The sequence below is a fragment of the Rhinolophus hipposideros genome, assembly GCF_964194185.1.
Source record: "Rhinolophus hipposideros genome assembly, chromosome: 16".
Lineage (NCBI taxonomy): Eukaryota > Metazoa > Chordata > Mammalia > Chiroptera > Rhinolophidae > Rhinolophus > Rhinolophus hipposideros.
Genome location: NC_138062.1, coordinates 45612341 through 45624734, shown reverse-complemented (window position 1 = coordinate 45624734; position 12394 = coordinate 45612341).

Below are 12394 nucleotides of genomic sequence, written 5' to 3'. Positions count from 1 at the left end.
AGAAAGGATTAATTAATTCAACACATGTTTTTTTGGCCTTGGCATTATGCCAGATTGTTTGTGTGGTGCAGTGAAGTGATGGGAGGAGAAGGAAGCAGGAGAAGGATTTAGGTGACATGTAATTAGCACCTAAAAAAGATCAGGCATTATTTCAAGAGCTTCACAGCTTTTATCTCTTTGATCTTCATAATAACTTTATATGGTAGATATTATGATTGCCTCCATTTCATAAATGAGAGCCCTGTAATACTGAGACGGAAAGTAACTTATATTAAATGATAAAATAGTATATGGTAGAGCTGGAATATTAACTTTGGCAGCCTGGTTCCAGAAGCCTCACTCTTAATGTACTCTACTGGCACTCAATCAACTAACTAAGCAAGCAAACAAACAAAAAAACCACAAAACAAACACTCTCATAGAATCAGTTTTGCAAAGCATTAGGTGGAATAACTGGAAAGAAGTATTTATGTTAGATAGTGAGAGAAGATAATATTGGTTAGGCAAAGACAATTGAAAGAATTTAATGCCAAGGTGATTTGATTCAGATGCTATTAGAAGATGAATATAAGTTTTTTAATATTTATAGTGCAATGATATGATATAGCAGTGTTTTGAGAATATTAATTGCATCTCCATGTGAAGAATAGATAGAAGGAAAAGAATGATAAATGGAAAAAATCTCGGAGTCAGATTGTTTAGACCTATATTAGGCCCTATCTATCTACAGTGGGAGTAGAGAGGGAAGGCTGAAGCTAAGAGTCACTTTCAAGGATGGGCACGAGGGTCTAGAAGTTTGCTGGGTATATGGGGTTCAGAGGGTGCCCTAACACTAGTCAGTGCAGTACAAGGATGAAGAGGAGAGAGGAAGAGCTCTAAAAAAATTAAAAATCTACAGATTCTTGCGTAAAGCAACAGTAGAGAAGGTTAATTCCTCAAATTTCCTCCTGATTAGTAGAGATGTAGACTATACTTTCGTAAATCTTGCAACCCTTCAATATTTGGAATTAGATTGATCATGCTTGTGCTTCTCCAGAGAATATGAAGACTACTAAGACTGGTAAAGCGGCTCAGGAAACAAACAATTGTTTTTATTGCCAACATCCTATCAGAACTATTTCCTCATGAAAAAATAACAGAAAGCAAAGCAAACTGAAACCCGAGAAGAACGAGAAATGGTGCCATCTCGTGGTGACTACGTGCTAAAGGTCGGAGAAAGAAATGAGGAGGACTTACTCCAGCTGTCATGATGTTTCATTACCATGTATATGGTGTCGTATGTGGTATCACACACCCCTGCCAACCGGTTTCCCATATTCTTCAGTTTTGTTCCAGTCCCAGAATATTCACTAATTTTAAGGTAGCTATTTCTAGAAGGAGGCATCCATTGATGTTTTCTATATAGATACATCAAATGCGGTGAGTTATTTCTAGCTGGAGGCTGTTATTCTAGGCATAAAAAAACATAAAGCAATGACCTTTGGATTTTCAGTAGAAACTCACCGTTGGGTGAAAAGATGTAGTGGGATAACATATATTGTCAGATATCTATGGCTATTGAACACAGAACCTTCTTATCTCCTTGTCCTGAGCTCAGGGCTGAGGCCGTCAACCAGGAGCTCTCCACCACCATGCCCTTAAAACGTGGTTCCATGGTCATGTTCTGGGTCTCAAAACCAGTCAAAAGTTTATTGTCTAAAGACAAAGATGATCTCTTTAGATGATGGTGTTATCTGTACTATCCCTACGCTTGAGTGTTCTGGTGGGAGCATCTGAAAAACAATTGGTTGTACAGCCTTCGTTTTTCCCCCCTGGGTTTTGTACCTACAGTCTGATCGCTCGACACTTGTCTGCCTCATTTTACTTGATTTACAAATAAATCACTTGTCCCTTGTAGCTTAGCACAGGGTAGGACTGATTGCAATTACTATTTGGTAGCAGACTAGAGAACTTTTTGATAATAAAATATAAATCTTACCCCTTTTGTCATTTGTACATCACATCCTATCACATATAAGGTTATCTAAGCTTACTTAAGTTGCAGTCATTTACTAATAACTAAAACATAGTCACCTTAACTTGTCATTTTTACTTAGATAATCCCCAGAAACCGATTAAACGCACACATTATCTTCTTTTTTGTTTATTCTTCATTTTATTTTATTAAATAGATTGAGGTGCCATTGGTTAGTAAAATTACATAGGTTTCAAGTGTACATTATATAAAACATCATCTATATATCACATCGTGTGCTCACCACCCAGAGTCAGTTCTCCTTCCATCACTACGTATTTAATCCCCTTTTCCCCCTTCTACCACCTTCGTTCAACCCCGGTACCCTCTGGTAACCACTAAACTGTTGTCTATGAGTTTTTGTTTCTTTCTTTGTTTGTCTTGTTCCTTTGTTGCTTTCAGGTTTTTTTTAAAACAGGACTTTATTGGGGAACAGTGGTACTTCCAGGACTTTTTTCCAAGTCAAGTTGTTGTCCTTTCAATCCTAGTTGTGGAAGGCGCAACTCAGCTCCAGGTCCAGTTGCCGTTACTAGTTGCAGGGGGCGCAGCCCACCATCCCTTGCGAGAGTCGAACCGGCAACCTTGTGGTTGAGAGGACGTGCTCCAACCAACTGAGCCATCTGGGAGCTCAGTGACAGCTCAGCTCAAGGTGCTGTGTTCAGTGTTAGTTGCAGGGGCCACTGCCCACCATCCCTTGCAGTATAAATGTTTTCAGATTTTTTGGGTAGATACCCAGGAGAGGGATTGCTGGGTCATATGGTAATTCTATGCTTAATTTTTTTCAATTTATTTTATTTCATTTTTTAAAAGATTTTTATTAAAATATAGCTAACATAAACATTATATTAGTTTCAGGTGTACGCAATAGTTATTCAACATTTATATACCTAAAGAAGTGATCACCATGATAAGTCCAGCAACAATCTGACACCATACCACGCTGTCACAATATTATTGACTCTATTCCTTATTCTGTACATTACATCCCCATGACTTATTTGTTTTATAGCTGGAGATTTGAACCTCTTATTTTCCTTCACCTTTTCCCCCCTTTTAAAATTTTTCAACTACAGTTGGCATTCAGTATCATTTCATAGTAATTTCAGGTGCACAGCATAGGGGTTAGATATTTATATAATTTAAGAAATGATCCCCCTGACTAGTCTAGTACTCACCTGTCACTATGCATAGTTATTACCATATTATTGACTATGTTCTCTGTGCTTTACTTTACATCCCCATCTTACTTTGTAACTATCAGTTTGTATTTCTTACTCCCTTCACCTTTTGCTTCCTGGCTCCCAAACCCCTCCCATCTATCACACCAACAAATCTAGGACCCATCTGACACCATACATAGTTGTTACATTGTTGACTATATCCTTATGAAATTTCCTATATCCCCTTGACTACTGTGTAATAACCAATCTGTACTTCTGAATTCCTTCCCCTTTTCACTCATCTCCAACACCCATTCCCTCTGGCAACCATCAAAATGTTCTCTGTATCTATGAGTTTGTTTCTGTTTTGTTTGTTTAGTTTGTTCTTTAGATTCCACATATAAGCAAAACCACATTGCATCTGTCTTTCACTGCCTGACATACTCCATTCAGCACAATTCCCTCCAGGTCCATTCATGCAGCCGCAGATGGCAAGAACACATTCCCTTCCCTGGCTGAGCAATATTCCATTGCATATATGTACTACTTCTTTATCCATTCTTCCATCAAAAGACACCCAGGCATCCTCCACACTTGGCCATTGTAAACAATGCTGCAATGAACATATGGATGAGCAGGTCCCCTTGAAGTGACGTTTTGGGTTTCTTCAGATAAATACCCTGAAGTGGAATTACTGGGTCCTTTGTCTCTTGTTGTAGACTTTGTTTTAAAGTCTATTTTGTCTGGTATAAGTATTGCTAACCCAGAATTTTTGTTTGTTTGTTTGTTTGATTTCCATTTTCATGATATATCTTTTATCCCTTTACTTTCAGTCTCTGTGTGTCTTTCAATCTGAAGTGAGTCTCTTGTAGGCAGCATATGTAAAGGTCTTGTTTTCTTTTTCTTTTTTTTTTAGGTCTTGTTTTCTTATCCTTTCAGCCCTCCCATGTCTCTTGAGTAGAGTATTTAATCCATTAACATTGAAAGTAATTGTTGATAGATAGGTAACTATTGCCATTTTATTATTCATAATTTTGATCTTTTTTTTTTCCATCTTGAAGAAGTTCCTCTAACATTCTTTGTAACACTGGTATGGTGATGATGAACTCCATTAGCTTTTTCTTGTCTGGGAAGCTCTTTATCTGTCCTTTGATTCTAAATGATAGCTTTGCTGGGTAGAGTAATCTTGGTTGTAAATCCTTGCTTTTCATAACATTAAATATTTTGTGCCAATTCCTTCCAGCCTGCAAAGTTTCTGTTGAGAAATCAGCTGACAATCTCATGGGGACTTCCTTATAAGTTCCTAGTTGCTTTTCTCTTGCTGCTTTTAGGACTCTCTCTCTTTGTCTTTAACCTTTGCCATTCTAATTATAACGTGTATTAGTGTGGGCCTGTTTGGGTTCATCTTGTTTGGGACTCTCTGCACTTCCTGGACTTGTGTGTCTATTTCCTTCACCAGGTTAAGAAATTTTTCAGTCATTATTTCTTCAGATAGGTTCTCTATCCTTTGCTTTTTCTCTTCTCCTTCTGGTACCCCTATGATGCAAAATTTGTTCCGCTTGATGTTTTTCCAGAGGTCTCTTAAACTATCCTCATTTTTTTAATTCTTTTTTTCTTTTTGCTGTTCTGATTGGGTGTTTTCTGCTACCTTGTCCTCAAAATTTCTGATTCGATCATCTGCTTCATCTAGTCTGCTGATGATTCCTTCTAGTGCATTCTTCATTTCAGTTACTGTATTCTTCACTTGTGACTCGTTCTTTTTTATGGTTTCTATATTCTCTTTTATGCGTGCTATTTCTTTGTTGAAGTTCTCACTAAGTGCCTTAAGCGTCCTTATAACCATTGTTTTGAACTCTGTCTCTGGTTGGCTCAACACAGGAAAGATGGCGCCAGCCTGCTGGCTCCATGGCAGGAGGATCCCTCACAGGGAAAATGCCGACTGTCCTCCAGGCCACTTCCTGAAGCCACACACTCAGTTTGCCCTCTGCATGTCTTCAACACCCCCCGAGCCACCATCCCTCTGCTGGAGACCAAGGTGAGTGCCTGGGAGTGAGTGAGTTTGTGCATGGGCCCTTTAAGAGGATGCCTGGGTTTTCTGCCACCTTCAGTCCCAACTGGATGGGCGGATTCCCCACTGTTTTTCACAGACAGATATTGTGGGGGCTCCTCTTCCTGGCACAAGTACTCTGGGTTGGGGAGGCCAGTGTGGGGCTGTGGACCCTTGCTCCTCTGGGGGGAAGTTGCACAGCCAAGATATCCCTTTTGGTTCTCAACTGCTGCATGGAGATTTGGGGGTAGCCAGTTCCGTGTCTCCACCCCTTCTACTGGTCTCACTTGGCTTCTTCATATCCTTGGTTATAAAACTTCTGTTCAGCCTGATTTCAGGTAGTTCTCCAGGTTGATTGTTCTATAATTTAGTTGTAATTTTAATTTGTTCATGGAAGGAAGCAGGTACAGTGTTTATTTACTCTGCTATCTTGGATCTATCACAAATCTTCTTGATTTGGGGAGGGAAATGGGTCATTAGACCAGTTTTACCCCACCATCCTACACTCCTACTGTCCTTCAGCGACTAGAGTGATCTCTATAAACGTAAATCAGATTATGCCACTCTTTTGCTTAACTCAAAAATGGCTTCCCTTGGAATAAAGTCCTAATTCCCAGCCCTCCCTTGCAAGGCCCTGCATCACCTGCCTCCCTTACGCTCTGATGGTAGTGCCTGTGATACTTTCTATGTCCCTGCATGCTGACACGGTTCGTGTTTCTGGTCATACCGAGCTCATGCCTGCCGAGCCCCCACACAACCCTGCCCTTGCCCAAGCCTGGGATCTCCTTCCACATTTCCCTGTGTCCATTCCTTATGCATCCTTCCCTCTGCCGTTCAACCACCACTTCCCCATTGAGGCGTTTCTTGACCTCCAATCTCTACCAGGCTCTGAGTGCTCTTCATTGCCCTGTTTTATTTTCATCACACTTCTTATCTACTGCATTTTTAGGGTTATTGTTGTTTATTTTTCTCTCCCCATGAAATAAAGCTCCATGAAAACAGGCCCCTCTATCGTTTATCTCTGGATTCGTAGAGTCCTGAAAAATGACGGTAGGCAATAAATTTTTCTATGAATAGTCATGGAATGAATGTAAGCAAATAAATGAATGGATAAAAGCAGCACATACACAAGTAGGTTAATGCAGAAATACGAATTTCATCGCTGTGGACAGAAAATCTGAGTTGAAGCTGTATTCAGGAATCTTAGTGATATCAAGCACTCTATTACTTGAGCAAATCCCACCCAGAGGACATGAAGTGTGCTATGTAAATGGTCCTAAGGCTTCAATAAACTAGGCAGCCTCCTGGGGATTGATGATTTTGCTTGTTGCTGTTATTGCCTGCATGGGGGAGATGTTTCTTCTCATTTGTTGCTTCATTTTCCTCTCTGGTGGTTGCTTGCTATGCTCACTGCTCTTTTTTGTGTCCCATCCATTTATTCCGTGGATGTTGCAATAAACACTCGAGGACTGTTATGATTGCTTGGGGACCGTGTGGAACATGTGCTTTTATGTTGAATCTCCTTCCTGATGTAAACGCTGTGTGTATGCACCAATGGGAGGGCTGAAAGGACTGGGTAACGTATTGCCTTAATCCAAAGAAAATCTGCCAGAGTCAATACAAAGGGTTCATTCACAATAACTAAATGAACTTTTTCTGGATGTTCCGAATTTTTCCGTATTTTGAATTCTTACAGTCAACTCAATCAGAAAGCTAAAGGCTGAAAAAAATTCTGTAAGACCCTGCAGTTCCCCACTTGTTTTCAGAGGCCCTGGGAGAAAGTCCATTTACAGATACCAAGTTTCCCCCAAAATAAGACCTAGCCAGACAATCAGCACTACCGCATCTTTTGGAGCAAAAATTAAGACCCGGTCTTATTTTATTAAACTATAAGACTGGGTCTTTAATATAATACAATATAATATAACATAATATAATACTGGGCCTTACATAAATTTTTGCTCCAAAAGCATTAGAACTGATTGTCCGGCTAGGTCTTATTTCGGGGAAACACAGTATTTGCATGGTCTCACTTTAAAGCACGAGCTCAACTGTCATCCTTTACATCTCTGAAAATAGCAACAACAACAACAGCAACAACAACAACAGCAACAACAACATTTCGTTGTAAAGGTGTTCCTGAATTATCTATTCTCTTTACAGACTCATTGTTATGGACTGAATGCTGTGCCCCTTCAATCCCCCGGAATTCATATATTGATATCCTAGCCCCTAATGAGATGGTATTTGGACGTGGAGCCTTTAAGAGGTGATTAAGGTCATGAGGGTGGAGCCCTCGAGAACGGGATTAGCGCCTTTATAAAGGGAGACCTAGGGAGCTCCCTTGCCCCTTCTTCCGTGGGAAGATACAGTGAGAAGACAGCCGTCTACAAACCAGGAAGCAGGACCTCACTGGGCACCGAATCTGCCAGCATCTTGATCTGGGACTCCCCAGCGTCTAGAACTGTGAGTAATACATATTGTTTCAGCCACCCAGTCCGTGGTAGTTTTATTATAGCGGTCCCAATGGATAAGATGCTCATACAGGCAGAAACTGGTTTTCTTGGTTGCACTTGCTGAATGACAAATGATGCTCCCCAGCTCCTGTCACTGTTCATATTTTAACCTGCTACGTATCTTGATTTTCTTGATCTTAATTTTGGATTCCCTGTCATCTTGACTTCTTCTCTTTCTTGGACAACTCCATATTTTAAGCCATCTTCTCTTCAAACTTTGGCTGAAAACCCATCTCCTTCCTGAGAACTTTCTTCTAAATACAACTTCAGATTTGGAAAGAAAATTAAAGATCAATTGTCCAAACACCATGCAATGACTGAATTCTCCCTAAACAGTTTTGGCAGAAGAGATACCCAGCCTACGCTTGAATTCCTCTAGTAAGAGGGGACTCACTACCTTTGGAAGCAACCCACTTTACCTCAGGATAGCTCTGCTTGTTAGAGAACTTTTTCTTCAGATGAGCTAAATTCCCTCTCCTTGTTACCGTGACTCTTCAGTTCTTCAGAGCAGAACCTGTAAGTTTCTCTTTCAGGTGAAGGCTCTTCAGCTTGAACTTCCTTTCCTTCGTCTTAACAAACATTTCTCATGTGACATAGTTTGTATTCCTTCTCCCTCATGATTTCTCTTCTTTGCTTCCAAATGCTTCCAAAGTGGAGTGCCCAATTGAAGACAATGTTTCAGATGTTTCAGATTAGGTTGCCTCGGGTCCACTAGGGCAGCAGCACCCACTGCATTTTAGCTATTCTCTTTTGTCAAAGATCTGGTTGCCAATTAGGCCTCATTTTTAAATATTATACCTACTGTCAGACTAAACCCCCTAAGTCTTTTTTCATCTGTATTGTTACCAAATTTCCAAATCATAGTTCTTTTTTTTTAACTTTTTTTTTTTTAATTTTGTTGGGGAATATTGGGGAATGTTGGGGAACAGTGTGTTTCTCCAGGGCCCATCAGCTCCAAGTCATTGTCTTTTAGTCTAGTTGTGGAGGGTACAGCTCAGGTCAAGTCCAGTCACCATTCTCAATCTTTAGTTGCAGGGGGCGCAGCCCACCATCCCATGCAGGAATCGAACTGGCAACCTTGTTGACAGCTCGCACTCTAACAAACTAAGCCATCTGGCCGCCCCTCCTGCACCTCAGCGGCAGCTTGCTGTCTTCAATCTAGTTGTGGAGGGCGCAGCTCACTGGCTCATGTGAGAATCGAACCAGCCACCCTGTTGTTCAGAGCTCATGCTCTAACCAACTGAGCCATCTGGCCGCCCCTCCAGATTGTAGTCCTTGTATTCCATATTTTTATAGTTTGTTGCTTGGTCCTTAATGTTTTTACCCACTCATTTCATATTATTAGATTTAGCCCACTTATCCCACCTACGACCTTTTTGGGCCCTTCTTTTACCGTTCTACATATTTGCAAATTCTTTCGGCTTTGTATTACCCACAAATTCCATGAGTGAGTCTTCTATGCCTTAACTTAAATCTTTGGTGAAAACATTGCCTAGAACAAAGTTATCTATTCCATAAGAACAAGCCAAATATGATCTCACTTATATGTGGAATCTAAAGAAAAGAATAAGTGAATGAACTAATCAGAAACAGTTTTGGGGACAAAAAGGATAAAAACCGAGAGTTGTTAGATGGGCGGGGGTGGGGTGGGGAAAAGGGGAAAGGTGAAGGGATTAGGAAGCAGCTGGTAACCACAAGATGGCCTCAGGGTTTTTGAAAATTAATTTGGGGAACGTATTCAATAATGTTGTAAAGATTTTGTAGGGTATCCGATGGACATGTGTCCTATTTGGGAGACCACCTCAGGGATACTGTGGATGCCTGATCATGGCATTGTACACCAGAAGCTAAACATTAATGAATGCCAACTATAATTTTATATATATAATGTGATGGCTCGATGCGAGGTCGGAGGGATAGTGGATGGGGGGAGGGGGGTTCACAGTGTGAGGGATATAAATGATGAACGTCTAAGTGAAAAAAAAAAAAAAAAAAAAAGAACAAGCCAAATAGCCAAATATACTGTGATTATTGGGTTTGCTTAATCTTTGACTTCAGAAGTCAAATTTTGGGAGTTTTAAGAGGACCACATGAGATAGAGTTCCTTGAATAGTGAGTGGTCTCACATTTGGTAAGTGCTCAACAAATGGAGTCATTGAGATATATCCCCCTTCTTGAAATTCTTAAGTTGAAATCACCTTTGCAGATCTGTTCTTTATGAAAAATAATCCTTCAATTTCTATCTGAGTCTCTATTTGGTCCATTTTTTTAAATTCTCAGGTTTTAGCTACACACTTACTTTAAAAAAGATTATTCTCATCTTTACCAATATGTTTATTGGTTTTCAATTTATTTATTATCATTTTCTGGGTTTCTAAAAGATGATTTAAAAAATCACATTTGTTATTTATTGTGATTATAAAAGGTATAATATTTGTTGGAGAATTTTGGAAAATTAAAAAAAAAGGAAAAAGAAAAATCATGGAAGGGTCTATGTTTTCATTTGGATATTCTCAGGGAATTCTTAAGGCAGTGGGCTTTATACTGCTGAAAGAAGCATTGCCAAATTTGCAATTCTCTAAGGTGTAGGTTTTGTAAGGTTTTTCTCCCCCTCTCCTAAGAGTATGTACACCGTATCTAACTCAATTTTATGCTAGGAATATTAATTTTTTTTCTCTTTGTTCCTTTTGTCTCTAGCTAAATTATTCATCTCCTAAGTAAAACAATCAGAATCCCTTCATGATTGCAAAATAATAGCTCTCCAGAGTCTTTTACATTTGGGGTCATTTGAAATCTATTTTTGCCCAAGGAGAGCATGAATGCCTGGATCTTTAGAGTTTCCTCTTTACTTGTTCTTCAAAGTGTTTCACTCCTCCAGGTGGTACAGCATCACATAAATCCACCTACACATGAGTAATTCCAAGATGAATTGTGCACTACATATAAGCAAATATTTTATATCTTGTTTACTGGCAGTATCATGAGCTCTGATTGGGTGCTGTTGAATATTTCCAATTATTTTGCTTAAATTAGACATTAATTCAATCATTTCGGTTACATTAAATATTTATTAAAATAGAAGAAGCTTTTATTTAGGACATTATATCAAACTAGTTCCAATGACTCGAATTCCAGGTTGATGTTTGGTGTATCTCCAGTCTTTGGGCTCCCTAAGACTTTGCAGGTTTTGCCCATGCTTCTTGCCATTTTAAGGCAGACACATTTATAGTCACCTCCCAAACATAAACTTCAGATTGAAAGTTTCTATTTAAAGATAAAGATGTTTTAACCCTTATTTACCATACATTTCCTAGTCACCTTCCCACAACTTACCCCCTCCTCAGAAGTCCAAATCCCATCTTCCTTTGTGTAGTCTCTTGTTTACACTATATCACCCTTTGTTAAAATGGGATATAAGTCCCTAAGTCTATCAACATATTTGGTGTTTTCACCTCTTTCTGTGAGGCCCTCTTATGCATACAAAATAAGCATTTTTCCTTTTTTTCTTTTCTTCCAAAGATAAAGATATTTTCCCATTTTGTGACCACTAGGCTATGCAGAGTGTGCACTATGTGACTGGTGGGGGTGGTGAAGTTGGGGTGAGGTGGGGTGGCTTTCTATGCATGTTCTCCCTCCTGTTAACCTTGGCTGAGCTCACCAGAGCCCTGCAAGTGAGAACCAAGACAAAGCATTAGCTACCTCATTGAAATAAGTCTTATGTCTAGGGTGGAGATTACATGTCGCACCTCAGACATCACTGTAATAGTAGGCCCCAGGGCTGATGAACAGTAGCACCTTACTGACTCCATTTTGCAACTGCAGAACCTTACTGAATCCATTCTGTGCAACTATTGTAGGCATTAGTATTTGACCTTGGCTTCTTCTATTCTAGATTGGTAGATTCCAAAGGGCAGAAATTGTGTCTATCTTTGTAACGGCATTTGTAAAATTACAAGATAAGCCCTGGTAATATTCAAGAGTAGTTTATAAATAATTTATGGTGGTAACAATGATGGCTTAATAATACACATAAGATGATTATGTGAAGAATAGAAATCAATTCAAGGAAACTATGCAATTTGTTATATGGAACTCTTAAAATGAAAATTTTAGTTTACTTCTTTGTATTAGTAATAGTCACAAGAATATTTCTCTGATCAAGTTATACTATGGCATGAATCTCAATTACTAGTAAATCCTGTGATTTTTTTCATGAAGAGTTGGCATTCCAATGAAAATGTGGCAGATATCAAAATGGACAGAAGAAAAACCAAGGCACTTCAACCCTTTGGCTAATAATAGCAATAAAACTTATCATAGATGGGTAATTGTGTTTTGAGAAAATATGTAATAACAATATTTCTAGGCTGTAAGAAACTTAAGAGATTTCATTAGACAATGATCTCACGCATCCTTGGACTTTTAAATACCATTTCTCAAACTTATGTTAGAAACAATTCCTGCTTTATCTCACCCCATAACATCTCCATTGGTAGTTTTTCCCTTCCTGCTTGACAGCATCTCTGTTCTTCTGGTTGCTCAGGACAAAAATCCTTGAAGTCAAACTCAACTCTTTCTTTCACACTCTGTGCTCTTCCATCAAGAAATCCTCTTGGTTTTTATCTTCAAAATATATTCAGGATCCCAGCCTGATTTG